The sequence below is a fragment of the Tamandua tetradactyla genome, chromosome 7 (assembly GCF_023851605.1).
Source record: "Tamandua tetradactyla isolate mTamTet1 chromosome 7, mTamTet1.pri, whole genome shotgun sequence".
Taxonomy (NCBI): Eukaryota; Metazoa; Chordata; class Mammalia; order Pilosa; family Myrmecophagidae; genus Tamandua; species Tamandua tetradactyla.
Genome location: NC_135333.1, coordinates 108625320 through 108645869, shown reverse-complemented (window position 1 = coordinate 108645869; position 20550 = coordinate 108625320). Strand labels below are relative to the sequence as shown.

The 20550-nt window shown below is 37.0% G+C and overlaps 1 protein-coding gene across 6 annotated transcripts in view; it reads right to left on the bottom strand.

Moving 5' to 3' along the window:
- C7H12orf54 (chromosome 7 C12orf54 homolog) overlaps positions 1-20550 on the bottom strand; it is a 370404-nt gene that overhangs the window by 184364 nt on the left and 165490 nt on the right. The gene's annotated exons all lie outside the window — the stretch shown is intronic.

Genomic DNA, 20550 nt, shown 5'->3' with positions numbered 1-20550 from the left:
AGGGATCTGTTACCAAAGACCCTGAAGAAATTTATTAAAAAATCATGAGAGGATACTATGAACAACTATACACCAATGAACTAGCCAGCTCAGATGAAATGGACAAATTTATGGAAACAGACGAACAAGTCACACTGACTCAAGAAGAAATAAAAGATCTCAACAAACCAATCACAAATAAAGAGATTCAATCTATCATCAAAAATCTTCTTACAAAGGAAATCCCAAGGCCAGATGGCTTCTCAGGGGAATTTTATCAAACATTCCAAGAAGAACTAACATCAATCTTGCTCAAACTTTTCCAAGAAATTGAGGAAAAAGGAACACAACCTAACTCATTTAATGAAGCTAACATCATGTTAATACCGAAACCAGGTAAAGATGCTATAAGAAAGGAAAACTACAGGCCAATCTCCCTAATGAACATAAAGGCAAAAATTCTCACCAAAATACTATCAAATAAAATCTAATAACACATTTAAAGAATTATACACCACCAAAACCAAATGGAGTTTATACCAAGAATGCAAGAATGATTCAACACAAGAAAATCAATAAATGTAATACAGCACATTAACAAACTGAAAAGGAAAAATCACATGATCACAAATACATTCAACAAAATTCAACATACTTTACCAATAAAAACATTTAAAAATGGATGAATTAAAGGTAACTTCCTCAATATGATAAAGGGCATATATGTAAAATCCATAACCGGCATCATACTCAATGATGAGAAACTGAAAGCTTTCCCTTAACATCAAGAATGAGACAAGGATGTCTTCTGTCACCATTATTATTCAACATTGTACTAGAAGTTTCAGCTAGAGCAATCAAGGAAGAAAAAGAAAAGGCATCCAAATTGGAAAGGAAGATGTAAAACTTTCATTACTTGCAGATGATGTGATACTATACTTGGGAAATCCTGATAAATCTACAACAGAGCTACTTGAGTTAATAAACAAATTATTAACTTGAGTTAATAAACAAATTCAGCAGGGTGGCAAGATATAAAATCAATGTTCAAAAATCAGTAAAGTTTCTATACACAAGCAATGACCTGAGGGGTTAATTAAAGAAAAAAAATCCATTCAAAATAGAATCAAATATCTACAAATTCAACATACTACCAACCAAAATTACAACCTACTTTGAAGACTTGGAAAAGCTAGTTTACAAATTTATCAGGAAAGAAAAGAAACCCCAAATAGCAAAAGCATCCTAAAAAAGAAAAATGAAGTGGGACGATTAATACTTCCTGATTTTAAAACTTATTATAAAGCTACAGTGGTCAAAACAACATGGTACTGGCACAAAGAGGTATTGAAAAATGGAATCAAATTGAGAGTGCAGAAGTAGCCCACCAAATCTATGATCAACTGATCTTCAATAAGGCCCCAAATCAACTGAACTGGAACAAAACAATCTTTTCAATAAATGGGCATGAGATTACTGGATATCAATAGCCAAAAGAATAAAAGAAGACCCTTACCTAAACCCACTACAAAAATTAACTCAAAGTGAATCAAACACCTAAATATAATAGCAAATACCATAAAGCTCCAAGAAGAAAATGTAGGGAAACATCTTCAAGACCTAGTGATAGGAGGTAGCTTCCTAAACTTTTACACCAAAGAACAAGCAAACAAAAGAAAAAATAGATAAATGAGAACTCCTCAAAATCAAATGTTTTTGCACCTTAAAAGACCTTGTCAAAAAGGTGAAGAGGCAGCCAACTCAATGGAAGAAAAGATTTGGAAATCATACATTGGATAAAAGGTTTGATAACCTGTACACATAAAGAAATCATACAACTCAACAACGAAAGAACAAACAACCCAATGACATAATGGACTAAAGCTAAGAACAGGTATTTTTCCTAAAGAGCAAATACAGATGGCTAAAAAACCCATAAAGAGATGCTCATTTTCATTAACTATAAGGGACGTGTAGCTCAAGACTACAATGAGATACTACCTCACACCTATAAGAATGGCTGCTATTAAGCAAACGGGAAACTACAAATGTTGGAGAGGATGTGGAGAAATCGGGACACTTATGTGGAACTGTATAATGGTGTAACCATTATGGAAGATGCCCTGATTCTAATTATCCTGCCTCCAGATTTCCAATGCCAGCAGTCCCCAGTCCCTTGTGTCCTCTATAAAACTCTCCCACTCCTCTGCCTGTCTTTCGGTCTCTACCAAACATAAGTGAGAGCAATTGACTTCCTTGCTATAGCAAGCTCTGAATAAATAGCCTTTGTTCTCATTTGGGTGTTCTTCATCTATTTCCACAAGCTACTATTTAGGTTTTTGTGCTCTCCCTTATGATCTGTTTTCATTTCTGGCAATACCAAGGAAGTTTCTTGGTTCTCTAAGCATGCTCTCTCAATTTCCACAAACTGCCAAGGATACTGACATGAGAAGTATTAAATGACCCTGGATCACTACCACTTGTGCCAGTGCCTGGGAAGAACTCTTCGCTATATTCAGTTTTCTGAAGCAGGAAAATGAAGTACACATTCATTGAGATCTATTTAGTAGAGAGAGAAGTTGTTTTTCTTCATACTGATTCTACATGTTTATTGTTTAAAAGTGTTCTTACCAAAAAAAATACAGATAATATAAATAAAATCTATTTTCCTATTATGTATTCAAGTGATATTGCTGGAAGAAAAAGATTACATAATTATGGAATTTGTGGCATATACCATTGTGTTAGGATTCTCCAGAAAAGCAGAACCAACAAGAGAGATCTGTAAATATGAGATGTATAAAGGTGTCTCAAGCAACTGGAGGAATGGAAAAATCCAAAATACATAGGGCAGGCTGTGAAACTGGCAGCTCTGATGAAGCATCTGGACAAACTCCACAGGAGAGGCTCACTGGCTGATGAAGCAGTGACAGAGGCTCTCTTCTCCCTTAGATGCCTTCAACTGATTTGATTACCTCCTCGTGGGAGACACACCTTAGATGATCACAGATGTAATCAGGCACAGGTGCAATCAACTTGCTGATGATTTAATACAGTTCCCTTCCAGTTTATCAACCAGCCACAAAATATCCTTGCAGCAAAGGTCAAGCCAGTGCTTGCCTGACCAGGAAACTGCGCATAATCATTTGACCAAAGTGACACCAGAACCTTACCATTGCACCCTTTTCTATGGAAACATATTTGTAATATGTTAGCACATAATATACTATGGCAGTATTAAATATGCACATGGAAGTGTTCTTCAAACTAGAAGAATGTCCATACTCCTTTTAAATGAAAAACCTTTCAAGGTCATCAATATTGCCTTACCTATTTTTATGTAAGGTTTTAAAAAATACATTCAAAGGGTTCCATGCAGCCCCCCCCCAAAAAAAAAGAAAAGAAAAAATAAACATTCAGGGGGGATGCAAGGCAGCCCCGATGGAGGTGATATGGTGACAGCAGGATAGTCTACTAAGTTATCTGCCATTCAGCCTGCCACCCCTGTCAACTAGCGGGAGATGGCCACAGGGCCGCCTGGGAGGTGAAGGGTGCGGTGGTCGCCCCATGGGCCCGGTGAACCCACAAGCCCTTCATCTTTGGGTGGGGGTGGGTGGGGAGGAAATGTGTTGGCAGCACCTGCTCGCAAATACAAGGCATTCTGCAAATTTCATCTCTTCAGTAGCTTCTGCTTCTGGCTGAACTGATTACCCTGTTCTGCGCTAGTTCTGTGGAAGAATCCCATGCCCATCTTGCTACATTGGGCAGAAATCACTCCCTATCCCTCACTTGTTCATCTTGATTGGAAATACCAGACAATTACAAAATTAAAACCTTCATATTATGTTGCATGTGTAAGGCCATTGTGAAAGGAAGTTTTTAAAATTCATTCAAGTCTTTATTTCATTCTGGCTGCATTCTGTGTACCAAGAAATAGTCCTGGAGATGCAGCAGAGAAGCTAACACACTGGGTCTCTACAGAGAATGGCTAGAATTCTCTTGAGTAATCTGAAAGTAAAAATTAAATGGAAGATGAATAAATATGAATTTTCCCACATGCCTAATGGTATCACAGAAATAAAACAGATTAACAGATTAAGAATGGAGGATGGGAATGGTAGGGTAGAGGCCTCTAACTCTCTAGAACAGGTTAAAATGTTAGTAATGATCCTAAGCCAAATTGGATGCCAATTTTAAACCTTTTTGATAAGATTAAATTATAAACCGATTACAGTGCATAACAGTGCAGGGCATAAATTTGCTGCCCTTTCATTCACAATTGAGTTGAACATTTGAGAGGAATTCAAGCGTTTCTTTTTAATTTGCCACTTTAAAAATTTTTATCTGAATTATGTGCCATTTTTGCATGAAAAAGAAATATTTAATAAGTAATATTTATTAAAATTTAGTACTGTTGATGTTCATATTCAGATATAAACATTAAAATGTATATATTATAGGACTAGAAGGAACTTCTTCAACATTATAAAGGTAATATATGAAAAACCCACACCTAACATTTTTTTAATTAATTTTTTAATTATTTTTTTAAATAGCAAAAAACACCAAACACAAACATTCTTAACTTTTGATCATTCTGTTCTACATATATAATCAGTAATTTACAATATCATCACATAGTTGCATATTCATCATCATGATCATTTCTTGGAACATTTGCATCTATTCAGAAAAAGAAATAAAAAGAAAACAGAAAAAATTCAACATACCATGCCCCCTACCCCTCCATTTCATTGATCACTAGCATTTCAATCTAAATTTATTTTAACATTTGTTCCCCCTATTATTTATTTTTATTCCATATGTTTTACTTACCTGTTGATAAGGTAGATAAAAGGAGTATCGGACACAAGGTTTTCACAATCACACAGTCACATTGTGAAAGCTATATCATTATACAATCATCTTCAAGAAACATGACTACTGGAACACAGCTTTACATTTTCAGGCAGTTCCCTCCAGCCTCTCCATTACATCTTGACTAACAAGGTGTTTTCTAATTTAATGCGTAAGAATAACCTCCAGCATAACCTCTCGACTCTGTTTGGAATCTCTCAGCCGTTGACACTTTATTTTGTCTCATTTCACTCTTCCTCCTTTTGGTCGAGAAGGTTTTCTCAATCTCTTAATGCTGAGTCTCAGCTCATTCTAGGATTTCTGTCTCATGTTGCCAGGAAGGTCCACACCCCTGGGAGTCATGCCGCACATAGTCAGGGGGAGAGCAATGAGTTTGCTTATTGTGTTGGCTGGAGAGAGAGGCCACATCTGAGCAACAAAATAGGCTCTCTTGGGGGTGACCCTCAGGCCTAATTTTAAGTAGGCTTGACCTATCCTTTGTGGGGTTAAGTTTCATATGAACAAACCCCAAGACTGGGGGCTCAGACTGTTGCTTTGGTTGTCCACACTGCTTGTGAGAATATCAGGAATTCAACTTGGGGAAGTTGAATTTTCCCCATTTCTCACCATTCCCCAAAGGAGACTTTGCAAATGCTTTTTTATTCACTGTTCAAATCACTCTGAGATTTATCAGGGCATCACTCTGGACAAACCAACAAAATCTCATGTCCTACTCAAGGTTCCATGAACTTATGGTGTTCAATTAAGCTGTCTACATAAGTTATATTAGGAAATGCACTAGTCAAAATATAAATTTTGTACCAAATAAACATTTTTTGCTTTCATCTCACACATAAGTCAAAATTTTTAAATATTAATTACCATCTATTTTCAGCACCCTGAAATAATGATATTCCTTTGTTCTTCCTCATGCAAAAACTTTTTTTATAATTTCACACCTAACATTCTTAATGGGGAAATACTGAAAGCTTTCCCTCTAAGATCAGGAACAAGACAAAGATGCCCACTGTCACCACTGCCATTCAACATTGTACTGGAATTTCTAGCCAGAGCAATTAAAAAGAAATAAAATGCATTCAAATTGGAAAGGAAGAAGTAAAACTCTCACTGTTTCCAGATGACATGATACTATACATCAAAAATCCTGGAAAATCTACAGCAAAGGTACAAGAGCTAATAAATGAGTACAGTAAAGTGGCAAGGTACAAGATCAACACCCTAAAATCAGTAGTGTTTCTATACACTAGTGATGAGCAATCTGAGAAGGAAATCAAGAAAAAAAATTCTATTTATAATAGCAATCAAAAGAATCAAATACTTAGGAATAAATTTAACTAAGGATACAAAACACCTCTACACAGAAAACTACAAGAAATTGCTAAAAGAAATACAAATAAATGGGAAGACATACCTTGTTCATGGATTTCTAATACCTAAATAAATGGAAGGGCATGTCTTGTTCTTACCTTCTTCACTAGTTTGCAGAAATAGAGAAAAACAATAACTAAATTTATTTGGAAGGGCAGGGTGACCTGAATAGATAAAAATATCTTGAGAGAGCAGGACCCGGCGGCGTGGCTCTCCAACCACCACCGTGCCCTCTTCCGCCTTCACTGGCTCCTCCGCCACCGTCCTTGACAGCCTTGCCGCCCTCACCTTTCCTCCTCCAGAACAGCTACTAGGGAAGTAGAAACGATACAGAACAGCTCCCACAGCCATGACAGAGATCAAAAAGATGGCGTGCCCCATCCTGGGGCAGCTGACAATCTGGGAGAGCCAGCTCCAGTGAGATCGCCGAGGGGCGTGGGCTTTCCTGGGCAGGGCGGCGAGTGGCCAGAGTCCCTCCCTTCCTCCTTCCCAGGCCAGCTGGCAGAATTGGGCAGGCAGTCCCCTCAAGCCACAGCAGCTGGCGCCCACACCACACGAGGCCCCCCAGACCAACTGAGAGAGTTGGATCGGAAATCCCCGGACCGCGGAGAGTGGTGACTGGGGGGGGGGGTCCCTTCCAAACACATGACTCCCTGGTCCAGCTGGGGACGGTGCACTCTCCCAGGCTGTGGCGGCTGGCACCCTCCCGCCACGCTTGATGCCCCGGGCCAACTGGGAGGTTCGGACAGGCGCTCTCCTGGGCTGTGGGGGCCGGCGACCCTCCCCGCGTTCGGAACCCCGGGCAGGCTGGCACTCTTCCAAGCCACTTCGGCTGGCGAACCTCCCCTACGGTGAGAATTTTCCAAAGTTAAAGGACCCACAGCACCTTTTACTGGTGGGACCCGCAAACAAACGTGTGCCACGAGCGCCACCTACTGGGCAGGATAAGAAAAACAGAACCCAGAGATTGCACAGAAAATCTATCAATCTGTTGGGTCCAACACCCAGGGAAATCTGACTAAATGCCCAACACCAGCAGAAGATAACGGATCACGCTCAGAAAATTGAAAATATGGCCCAGTCAAAGGAACAAGCCAATAGTTCAAATGAGATACTATTTGAAGGTCAGGAGCTGAGACAACCAATGCTGAATATACGAACAGAAATGGAAAACCTCTTCAAAAACCAAATCGATAAATTGAGGGAGGACATGAAGAAGACATGGGCTGAACAAAAAGAAGAAATAGAAAAACTGAAAAAACAAATCACAGAACTTATGGGAGTGCAGGACAAAGTAGAAAAGCTGGAAAAAACAATGGATACCTACAATGGTAGATTTAAAGAGACAGAAGCTAGAATTAGTGAATTGGAGGATGGAACATCTGAATTCCAAAAAGAAACAGAAACTAAAGGGAAAAGAATGGAAAAATTTGAACAGGGGATCAGGGAACTGAATGACAATAAGAAGCGCACAAATATACATGTTGTGGGTATCCCAGAAGGAGAAGAGAAGGGAAAAGGAGGAGAAAAACTAATGGAAGAAATTATTAATGAAAATCTCCCAACTCTTATGAAACACCTAAAATTACAGATCCAAGAAGTGCAGCGCACCCCAAAGAGATTAGACCCAAATAGGCGTTCTCCAAGACACTAGTTAGAATGTCAGAGGTCAAAGAGAAAGAGAGGATCTTGAAAGCAGCAAGAGAAAAACAATCCATCACATACAAGGGAAACCCAATAAGACTATGTGTAGATTTCCAGCAGAAACCATGGAAGCTAGAAGACAATGGGATGATATATTTAAATTACTAAAAGAGAAAAACTGCCAACCAAGACTCCTATATCCAGCAAAATTGTCCTTCATAAATGAGGGAGAAATTAAAACATTCTCAGACAAAAAGTCACTGAGAGAATTAGTGACCAAGAGACCAGCTCTGCAAGAAATACTAAAGGGAGCACTAGAGTCAGATACAAAAAGACAGAAGAGAGAGGTATGGAGAAGAGTGTAGAAAGAAGGAAAATCAGATATGATATACATAATACAAAAGGCAAAATGGTAGAGGAAAATATTATTCAAACAGTAATAACACTAAATGTTAATGGACTGAATTCCTCAATCAAAAGACATAGACTGGCAGAATGGATTAAAAACAGGATCCTTCTATATGCTGTGTACAGGAAACACATCTTAGACCCAAAGATAAACATAGGTTGAAAGTGAAAGGTTGGGAAAAGATATTTCATGCAAATAACAACCACAAAAGAGCAGGAGTAGCTATACTGATATCCAACAAATTAGACTTCAAATGTAAAACAGTTAAAAGAGACAAAGAAGGACACCATATACTAATAAAAGGAACAATTAAACAAGAAGACATAACAATCATAAATATTTATGCACCGAACCAGAATGCCCCAAAATACATGAGGAATACACTGCAAACACTAAAAAGGGAAATAGACACATATACCATAATAGTTGGAGACTTCAATTCACCACTCTCATCAATGGACAGAACATCTAGACAGAGGATCAATAAAGAAATAGAGAAATCTGAATATTACTATAAATGAGCTAGACTTAACAGACATTTATAGGACATTACATCCCACAACAGCAGGATACACCTTTTTCTCAAGTGCTCATGGATCATTCTCAAAGACAGACCATATGCTGGGTCACAAAGCAAGTCTTAACAAATTTAAAAAGATTGAAATCATACACAACACTTTCTCGGATCATAAAGGAATGAAGTTGGAAATCAATAATAGGCCAAGTTCCAGAAAATTCACAAATACATGGAGGCTCAACAATACACTCTTAACGAGTGGGTCAAAGAAGAAATTGCAAGAGAAATTAGTAAATACCTCGAGGCGAATGAAAATGAAAACACAACATATCAAAACTTATGGGACACAGCAAAGGCAGTGCTAAGAGGGAAATTTATTGCCCTAAATGCCTATATCAGAAAAGAAGAAAAGGCAAAAATGCAGGAATTAACTGTCCACTTGGAAGAACTGGAGAAAGAACAGCAAATTAATCCCAAAGCAAGCAAAAGGAAAGAAATCACAAAGATTAGAGCAGAAATAAATGAAATTGAAAACATGAAAACAATAGAGAAAATCAATAAGACCAGAAGTTGGTTCTATGAGAAAATCAATAAGATTGATGGGCGCTTAGCAAGATTGACAAAAAGAAGAAGAGAGAGGATGCAAATAAATAAGATCAGAAATGGAAGAGGGGACATAACTACTGACCTCACAGAAATAAAGGAGGTAATAACAGGATACTATGAACAACTTTACGCTAATAAATACAACAATTTAGAGGAAATGGATGGGTTCCTGGAAAGACGTGAACAACCAACTTTGACTCAAGAAGAAATAGATGACCTCAACAAACCAATCACAAGTAAAGAAATTGAATTAGTCATTCAAAAGCTTCCTAAAAAGAAAAGTCCAGTACCAGATGGCTTTACATGTGAATTCTATCAAACATTCCAGAAAGAATTAGTACCAACTCTCCTCAAACTCTTCAAAAAAATTGAAGTGGTGGGAAAACTACCTAATTCACTCTATGAAGCCAACATCACCCTCATACCAAAACCAGGCAAAGATATTACAAAAAAAGAAAACTACAGGCCAATCTCTCTAATGAATATAGATGCAAAAATCCTCAATAAAATTCTAGCAAATCGTATCCAACAACACATTAAAAGAATTATACATCATGACCAAGTAGGATTCATCCCAGGTATGCAAGGATGGTTCAACATAAGAAAATCAATTAATGTAATACACCATATCAACAAATCAAAGCAGAAAAATCACATGATCATCTCAATTGATGCAGATAAGGCATCTGACAAGATTCAACATCCTTTCCTGTTGAAAACACTTCAAAAGATAGGAATACAAGGGAACTTCCTTAAAATGATAGAGGGAATATATGAAAAACCCACAGCTAATATCATCCTCAATGGGGAAAAACTGAAAACTTTCCCCCTAAAATCAGGAACAAGACAAGGATGTCCTCTATCACCACTATTATTCAACATCGTGTTGGAGGTTCTAACCAGAGCAATTAGACAAGAAAAAGAAATACAAGGCATCAAAATTGGAAAGGAAGAAGTAAAACTATCACTGTTTGCAGACGATATGATACTATACGTCGAAAACCCAGAAAAATCCACAACAAAACTACTAGATCTAATAAATGAGTACAGCAAAGTAGCAGGTTACAAGATCAACATTCAAAAATCTGTAGCATTTCTATACACTAGTAATGAACAAGCTGAGGGGGAAATCAAGAAACGAATCCCATTTACAATTGCAACTAAAAGAATAAAATACCTAGGAATAAATTTAACTAAAGAGACAAAAAACCTATACAAAGAAAACTACAAAAAACTGTTAAAAGAAATCACAGAAGACCTAAATAGATGGAAGGGCACACCGTGTTCATGGATTGGAAGACTAAATATAGTTAAGATTTCAATCCTACCTAAATTGATTTACAGATTCAATGCAATACCAATCAAAATCCCAACAACTTATTTTTCAGAAATAGAAAAACCAATAAGCAAATTTATCTGGAAGGGCAGGGTGCCCCAAATTGCTAAAAGTATCTTGAGGAAGAAAAACGAAGCTGGAGGTCTCACGCTGCCGGACTTTAAGGCATATTATGAAGTCACAGTGGTCAAAACAGCATGGTATTGGCATAAAGATAGATATATCGACCAATGGAATCGAATAGAGTGCTCAGATATAGACCCTCTCATCTATGGACATTTGATCTTTGATAAGGCAGTCAAGCCAACTCACCTGGGACAGAACAGTCTCTTCAATAAATGGTGCCTAGAGAACTGGATATCCATATGCAAAAGAATGAAAGAAGACCCATCTCTCACACCCTATACAAAAGTTAATTCAAAATGGATCAAAGATCTAAACATTAGGTCTAAGACCATAAAACAGTTAGAGGAAAATGTAGGGAGATATCTTATGAAACTTACAATTGGAGGTGGTTTTATGGACCTTAAACCTAAAGCAAGAGCACTGAAGAAGGAAATAAATAAATGGGAACTCCTCAAAATTAAACACTTTTGTGCATCAAAGAACTTCATCAAGAAAGTAGAAAGACAGCCTACACAATGGGAGACAATATTTGGAAACGACATATCAGATAAAGGTCTAGTATCCAGAATTTATAAAGAGATTGTTCAACTCAACAACAAAAAGACAGCCAACCCAATTACAAAATGGGAAAAAGACTTGAACAGACACCTCTCAGAAGAGGAAATACAAATGGCCAAAAGACACATGAAGAGATGCTCAATGTCCCTGGCCATTAGAGAAATGCAAATCAAAACCACAATGAGATATCATCTCACACCCACCAGAATGGCCATTATCAACAAAACAGAAAATGACAAGTGCTGGAGAGGATGCGGAGAAAGAGGCACACTTATCCACTGTTGGTGGGAATGTCAAATGGTGCAACCACTGTGGAAGGCAGTTTGGCAGTTCCTCAAAAAGCTGAATATAGAATTGCCATACTACCCAGCAATACCATTGCTAGGTATCTACTCAAAGGACTTAAGGGCAAAGACACAAACGGACATTTGCACACCAATGTTTATAGCAGCATTATTTACAATTGCAAAGAGATGGAAACAGCCAAAATGTCCATTAACAGAAGAGTGGCTAAACAAACTGTGGTATATACATACGATGGAATATTATGTAGCTTTAAGACAGGATAAACTTATGAAGCATGTAATAACATGGATGGACCTAGAGAACATTATGCTGAGCGAGTCTAGCCAAAAACTAAAGGACAAATACTGTATGGTCCCACTGATGTGAACAGACATTCGAGAATAAACTTGGAATATGTCATTGGTAACAGAGTCCAGCAGGAGTTAGAAACAGGGTAAGATAATGGGTGATTGGAGCTGAAGGGATACAGACTGTGCAACAGGACTAGATACAAAAACTCAAAAATGGACAGCACAATAATACCTAATTGTAAAGTAATCATGTTAAAACACTGAATGAAGCTGCATCTGAGCTATAGGGTGTTTTTTGTTTGTTTGTTTGTTTTGTTTTTTACTATTATTATTACTTTTATTTCTTTTCTCTATACTAACATTCTATATCTTTTTCTGTTGTGTTGCTAGTTCTTCTAAACTGATGCAAATGTACTAAGAAACGATGATCATGCATCTATGTGATGATGTTAAGAATTACTGATTGCATATGTAGAATGGTATGATTTCTAAATGTTGGGTTAATTTCTTTTTTTCCGTTAGTTAATTAAAAAAAATATCTTGAGAATGGAAACTCAAGTGGGAGGTCTCACACTATCTGACTTTAAAACCATTTGACCATGCTGCAGTGGTCAAAACATTATGGTACTGGCATAAAAATAGATATATTGGCCAATGAAACAAATGGAGTGTTCAGAAATAGATCCTCTCATCTATGGACAATTGATCTTTGATAAAGCATTAAGCCAACTTACCTGGGACAGAGTAACCTCTTCAAGGGTACTTGGAGAATTGGATATCCATTCACAAAAGAATGAAAGAGAATCCATACTTCACACCTTGTACAAAAGTTAACTCAAGGTGGTGCAATGGTGGCTCAGGGGCAGTATTTTCAACTGCCATGCCAGAGACCTGAGTTTGCTTTCTGGCACCCATGTTTAAAAAAAAAAAAACTCGAAATGGATCAAAGACCTAAACATTAGGTTAAAACCATAAAACTGTTAGAAGAAAATATAGGGAAATGTCTTGTAAATCTTGTAATAGGAGGCGGTTTCCTAGACCTTACATCCAAGGCACCAGCATTGAAAAAAAGAAGTAGATAAATGGAACTCCTCAAAATTAAACACTTCTGTGTATCAAAGAACTTTTTCAGGAAAGCGAAAAGGTAGCCTACACATTGGGTGACAATATTTAGTAACCGCCTATCAGATAAGGGTTTAGTATCCAGAATACATAAAGAGATTCTTCAACTTAACAACAAAAAGACAAACAATCCAATTAAAAAAACAGGCAAAAGATATGAACAGACACTTTTAAGAAGAGGAAATATAAGTGGCTAAAAGGTACATGAAAATATACTCAACTTCACTGACTATTAGGTAAATACAAATAAAAACCACAAGGTTTTACTTCTTCCTTTCCAATTTGGATTCCTTTTATTTCTTTGTCTTGCCTAAGTGCTTGGGCAAGCACTTCCAATAGAAAGTTGAATAGCAGTGGTTGCAGTGGGCATCTTTGTCTTTTTTTTTTATCTTAAAGGGAAATTTTTCAGTCTTTGACCATGAATTAGGATACTAGGTGTGGGTTTTCATATATGCCCTTTATCATGTTGAGCAGGTTCCCTTCTATTCCTAGCTTTTTGAATATTTTTATAAAAAAGAGCATTGGATTTTGTCAAATGTCCTTTATGCATCAAATGAGATAACCATGTGTTTTTTTCTTCATTCTGTTAAGGTGGTGTATTACAGTAATTGATTTCTTATGTTGAAGTATTCTTGCATATTTTGGATAAACCCCACTTGATCATGGTGTGTAATTCATTACATGTAATATTGGATTTGGTTTGCTGGTATTACGTTAAGGTTTTTTGTATCTATACTGATAAGGGATATTGGTCTATAATTTTTTCTTATGGTACCTTTATCTGGCTTTTATATGTGGATGATGTTGGCCTTGTAGAATAATATGGAGTATTCCATCCTCTTCAAATGTTTGGAAGTGTTTGAGCAGGATTGGAGTTCATTATTCTTGGAATGTTTGGTAGAGTTCCCCCGGGAAGCCATCTGTTCCTGGGATTTTCTTTGTTGTGAGGTCTTTGATGATTGATTTAAGTTCTTTATTAGTAATTAGTTTGTTGAGATTTTCTATTTCTTCTGCAATCAGTGTAGGCAGTTTGTGTTTTTCTAGGAATTTGTCCATTCCATCTAAGTTATCTAGTTTGTTGGTATGCAGTTGTTCATAGCATCCTTTTATAGTTATTTTTATTTCAGTGAAGTTGGTATTAATATACCCTTTTTCATTTCTAACTTATTTATTTGGGCCCTCTCTCTTCTTTTCTTCATGAGTTTAGCTGAAGGTTTGTAAACTGCATTGGTCTGTTCAAAGAACCAACTTTTGGTTGAGTCTGTCTATTTTTGTTTATTCTCTATTTCATTAATCTCCACTCTAATCTTTGTTATTTCTTTCCTCCTATTTGATTTGGGTTTATTTTGCTCTTATTTTTCCAGTTCTCAAAATTTTGAGGTTCGGTCTCTAAGTTGAAATTTTCATTTTTTTTTAAGGTGAGCATTTAGAGCTATAAATTGCCCTCTGAGCACTGCCTTTGCTGTGTCCCATAAGCTTTGTTATGCTGTATATCCTATTTGCTTCAAGACATTTCTTAATTTATCTTGTGATTTCCATTGTTTGTTTAAGAATATGTTGTTTAATTTATATAATTATCTTAGAATTTTCCATTTCTCTTTCTGTTAGTGATTTCTAGCTTCATTCTACTGTGCTTGGAGAAGAAATATTGAATAATTTCAATGTTTATTTACTGAGGCTTATTTTGCTGCCTAAGATATGATATATCATAGAGAATGGTCCTTGTGCACTTGAGAAGAATGTATATTCTGTTGCTGTTTGTCAAAGTGCTCTATCTATGTCTGTTATGTCTACTTGGTTTAGAGTTTGTTGAAGTCTTGTATTTTTTAAATTCATCTATCTGGCTGTTCTGTACATGATTGAAAGTGATGTATTAAAATCTTCTATTGAATTAAGAACCATTACTTTCTCCCTTCAAATCCACCAGTATTTGCTTCATGTATTTTGTGACTCTGTGGTAAGGCACATATATATTTATAACTGTTATGTGTTCTTGTTGGATTAACTACTTTATTAGTATACAGTGACAGTCTTTGTCCCTCATAACTGTTTATGAGGGACAAAGTTTATTTTATTTGATATTAGTAGCTACCCTCGATCTCTTTTGTTAACTACTTGCATGATATATATTTTTTCCATTCTTTCACTTTCAGTCTACTTGTATCTTTGAATTTAAGGTGAACATCTTGCAGACATCATATAGTTGGGTCATGCTTTTTAATCTACTCTGCCAATCTCTGCCTTTTGAATAAGGAGTTTAATCCATTTACATTTAGAGCCACAACTGATAATGCAGGACTTTCTTCTGTCATTTTGGTATTTAGTCTTTGTCTTATACCTTTTTTTTTTGCCCCTAAATTCTCCTAATGCCTACTTTTATATTTATTTATTGGTGTTGTACCATATTGAGTGCTTTCTTATTTTTATCTGGATATATTTTCTTATGTTTTCCTGGTGATTGCCATGGAGATCAAATTTAACATCTTGACTATATTGCAATCATATTGGGTTTTATACCATCTTAACTTGAATAACATACACATACTTTTTTTTCTGTACCCTTCCATCTTCTCCCATTTTTTTAAATACTTTTTATCAATTATATCTTTGCACATTGAATGCCTCAAACCAGGTTTTGCTGATATCCTTTAGTTTTTTCTCTGATTTCCCTCAATTTTTTGACCATTTTTAAAAATTTTAAAGTCTTTTTCTTATATATCCATTCTGATCTTCCTCTTTGGTGTTTCTTCTGGGTTTTTATCCTCTTCCTTTGGATGGGCTATTTCCTGTTTCTTTGTTTGTCTTACAATCTATTGCTGCAGACTGTACATTAAATTTTTTTGTAAATGTTAACTCCAGGATTTATTCCCTGAAATGTCTGATTTCTTGACTTTTGCAGATAAAGTCTGCAAAAGGTGAATGCAAAATGTAGGGTCTTCCCTTTGTTTTTTTCTGGGCCTGTATCTTGTCCTGGGCTTGTTCTTGATATTTTTTGGCATTCCCCAGTTTATAGGAGTTTGAATGATGCCTCTACTTCCCAGGATACAGACCTTCTCCCTCTTCTGGTTGTTCAAAGCAAATAAACCTGTGCTCCAGGCCATCTTCCTCAGTTGTTTCTTTCACTGCTTTCCTTGTCTCACGGTGCTTTTGCCAGAGGAGCAGATTCCTGGAAGGAGGGGAGGGGATACTCTGGAGAGGAATTTGCCAAGTCCATCTTTTTCCATAAAAAGGCCAGGGACCCATGAAGGGAGTGTGGATTGGCTCCAAACTGCTCTGAGGAAAGGATCAAGAAGGGTGCCAGGAGTTTCTTCTACAGCTCCCCAAAGCTGAATTTTCTTGATATGCCTGGCAAGTGTAGCCCTTCAAGTGCTTATAAGTGCCACACAGAGGGTGCAGTTTACTCGTCTTTAGTGAAATTTACCAGTGTCCTCCTTCTGCTCCTCCCTGGATACTGTTCAGTGTTCTGCTGGACCCTGGATTTTCCAAATAGTTGTTTCAGACAGTTCCTGCCTGTTTTATAGTTTGCTCTGGTGGAAGGACTGAATCCTGGAGCTTCCTACTCTGACATCTTCCCACAATCCTCTGGAAGTTATATCTTGTTTTCTGTCTGAATGCATTTTTTTTCCACAATCACATAGTCACATCATAAAAGCTGTATTGCTATACAATTAAATTCAAGAATCAAAGCTACTGAAACACAGTTCAACAGTTTCAGTACTTCCCTCTAGCCACCCTAATACACCATAAACTAAAAAAAAGGGTATCTATATAATGAATAAGAATAATCTCCAGAATAGCTTCTTGACTCTATTTGAAATCTCTCGGCCACTGAAACTTTATTTTGCCTCATTTCTTCTTCTCCTTCTTGGTCAGCAAGGCTTTCTCAATTTCATGATGCCAGGTCTCAGCTCATTCCAGGAGTTCTGTTCCACATTGCCATGGAGCTATACACCCCTGGAAGTTATGTCCCATGTAGGGGGTGAGGGCAGTTGAGTTCACCTGCTGGGTTGGCTTACAGAGAGAGGCCACATCTGAGCAACAAAAGAGGTTTTCAGGAGGTGACTCCAAGGCATAATTATAAGTAGGCTTAGCCTATCCTTTGAGAAATAAGTTTCATGGGAGTGAACCTTAAGATTGAGGGCTCAGCCTATTGATTTGGTTGTCCCCACTGCTTGTGACAATATCAGGAATTCTCCAAATGGGGAAGTTGAACATTTCCACCTTTCTCCCCAGGACCCCAAGGGGACTTTTTAAATACTTCTTTATTACTGTCCAAATTACTCTGGGATATATCAGGGCATCACACTAATCTGGACAGACCAACAAGATCTCACACCCATTCAAAATTCCATGTACTTGTGGTGTTCATCTAAACTGACCAAACAAGTTAAACTAGGTAATGCATTACCCAAAACATAAATTTTTCATCAAATAAATACCTCTCCCTTTGGTCTCACACAAGTTTTAAAATATGAATGATATCATTCTTTACCCTGCATTCTGATCTACCTTAACCCTATCCAGGTCAGCTTCATTCATATCTCTACTTGAAGTCTGATAACTTTTCCAACTTTTAAACAGTTCTGTATGGGGTAGTGCTGACTTTCATAGCTTTAGAACTTTAACTCTGCATCTCAAGTTTCACATAAATACCCAAAGTTTCTGGGAGTGACCAGGTTACATCCAAACAGCTCAGTATCTAAGAATTTAGAAATAACAGTTACAACTCATGAATACATGTGACTGCTGTAAGAGCTCACAATCTAGGACCCTTTACAATAGGCCCCAACCTGATAACCTATGTTCATGACTTCAGTTCACTGCGTTTTTATATTATAGGTAGTCCATATGAGTGAAGCATGATAAAATTTGTCTTTTGTTTGTGACATTTCATTCAACATACAGTCCTTAAGGTTCATTCACCTAGTTACATGCCTCACAACTTCATTCCTTCTTGTGGCTGTTCAGTAGTGCTTTGTATGTATACAGTATAGTTCCCCCTACCTTCCCTCAGTTGTTGTACCCTCGGGCCACCTCCATTCATTGTGAATTGAGAACGAGAACACTGCCGCCATAAACGCCAGTGCACAAATGCCCATTCATGTATCCACACTCAGTTCCTCCAGGTATATACTGAGCAATGGGGTTGCAGGATCATATGGCAAACCCACCCCAAGCCTCCTGTGGAGGTATCACACTGCCCAGCAAGAGGCTGCACCTCTCAGTTTCCCTACCAACAGTGAATAGGTACATCTCTTTCTCCACATTTTCTTGAGCACTTGCTTCTCTCTGTTCATTTTAAACAGTTTTATTCACACATCATTTGATCTAACCTAGGTAAATTGGCATGCCTTCACCACGATAATATATATGAAGCCATTTCCACCAAGCACTTTTTTTTACTCGAACAGTTTAAACTCACTGTACTTCTGTCTGGGACACATGTCTTCCCCTCAAATTTTGCATGCTTCCCATCTTCCCAGCATGAAGGTCAGATTGGCTGGAGCATCATCTCATCAGAAAGTCTTTCCTGCCTCTCCTCTCTGAATAGAGCCCTCAACACTCGTCTCTTTCTATTCTCTTATCCTGCTGGGTTTTCCCTCATACAACTTAATATCATCAGAAAGTATATGATTTTTCTCTCTGCTTATTATCTACCTTCTGCCACAAGAATATAAGCTCCAAGAACTACTGACAAACCAAGTACCAAAGGAGAGCTACAATGCAAATCTAAGCAATTACAAAATATTTGACAATTCAGGGAAATCAACTTTCAAAATAACTTTAGCAAGATAATCAAATTACGAGTAGCCAATAAAAAAATCACAAAACACATGAAGATGCAAGAAGATATGGGCAAGCTAAATGTCCAAATTAAAAAGTTGGAGGAGACACAGAATTGGGAATAATTAATCAAAGACATTCTTACAAATCACATAAATAAATTCAATGCATTGGCTGAAGACATAAGAACACACTAGAAGAGCATAAAGAAGAATTTGAAAAAATAAATAAAAAAATAGTAGACTTTACAAAAATGAAAGATACTGTAGGTCAAATTAAAAATATACTAAGAGATACAAAACAGCATATTTGAAAAGGTAGAAGAAAGAATAAGCAAACTAGAAGACACAACAATGGAAATAAAATACACAAAAGAACAAATGGTGAAAAAGATGAAAAATTTGAATTGGCTCTCAGGGAAATGATAGACAATATGGACAGCATAAATATGAGAGTCATCTGTATGCAGAGGAGAAAAGAAGTGTAAGGCCTAAGAAGATATTTGAGGAGGATTTTGGCGAAAATTTCCCAACCCTTATAGAAGACATAAATAAGCAAATCAAAGAAGCCCAACGAACTCCAAATAGAACAAATACAAATAGACCCATTCCAAGACACATACTAATAAGATTGTCAAATGCTGAAGAGAAAGAGAGTCCTGAAAGCAGCAAGAGAAAAGTGAAACATTACATACAAGGGAAGCCACATAAGACTAATGCTGACTACTTACCAGGCACCATGGAGGTGAAAAGGCAGTTGTATGTTCTATCTTAAGTTTCTGAAAGACAAAAATGGCCAACTGAGAATTCTTTATCCAACAAATCTGACCTTCAAAAGTGAGGGAGAGAAACAAAAGAACAAACACTGTATGGTCTGTTTTAGGAAGCACTTATAAGAAAATTGGAGCCTAGATTTTAAGCTCTTATAGGGGTTACATTTAGTCCAGAACTGTAAATGTTATTTCTAGATTTTGAGATGCTGTGCTAGATATGTATAACTAGGTATCTCCCTGGAACTTTAGCTACCTGTGTGATACCTAAGATTCAGAGTTGGAGTTCTGCAACCCAGAAAGTCAGCATTGCTACATACAACAATTGATTTTAAAAACTGAAAAAAAAAAAAAAAGATGAGGCTTCAATTAGAGATAAAAACAAAGCTAATCAGGTCGGGACTAAGGTAAATCAGAATAGAGAGGTAAAGATGATATTGTCTGTATTTTAGAACTTCACCTATCATATGAGACCAAAGTAAGAGATGTTTATTTTGTTCAATACTAAATTTTCTGTAGCATATACTCTAACTCAACCTGTCTGGATAAGTCATTTAAACAACCCAAACACATGGAGCCCAGAATAGGAATGAGGGCTTGTAATTCTGTATAGCTTAATGTAACATCCCAATAATTTTTAAATATTGGCAAAGTTGCTTGAAGGGTGGGAGAAAAAATATGGAACTAATAAGCTTTATCACCAAGGAAACCCCAGATACTGAATCAAACATTAGGGACTCTCAAGTCAATAGGGCAAGACCCTGAATGAGGCTTCCTCTTGTGAAGCTTGTTTCTGTAGCAGAGAAGCTAAGCCTACCTATAGTTATGCCTAAGAATGACTTCCAGAAAACCTCTTTT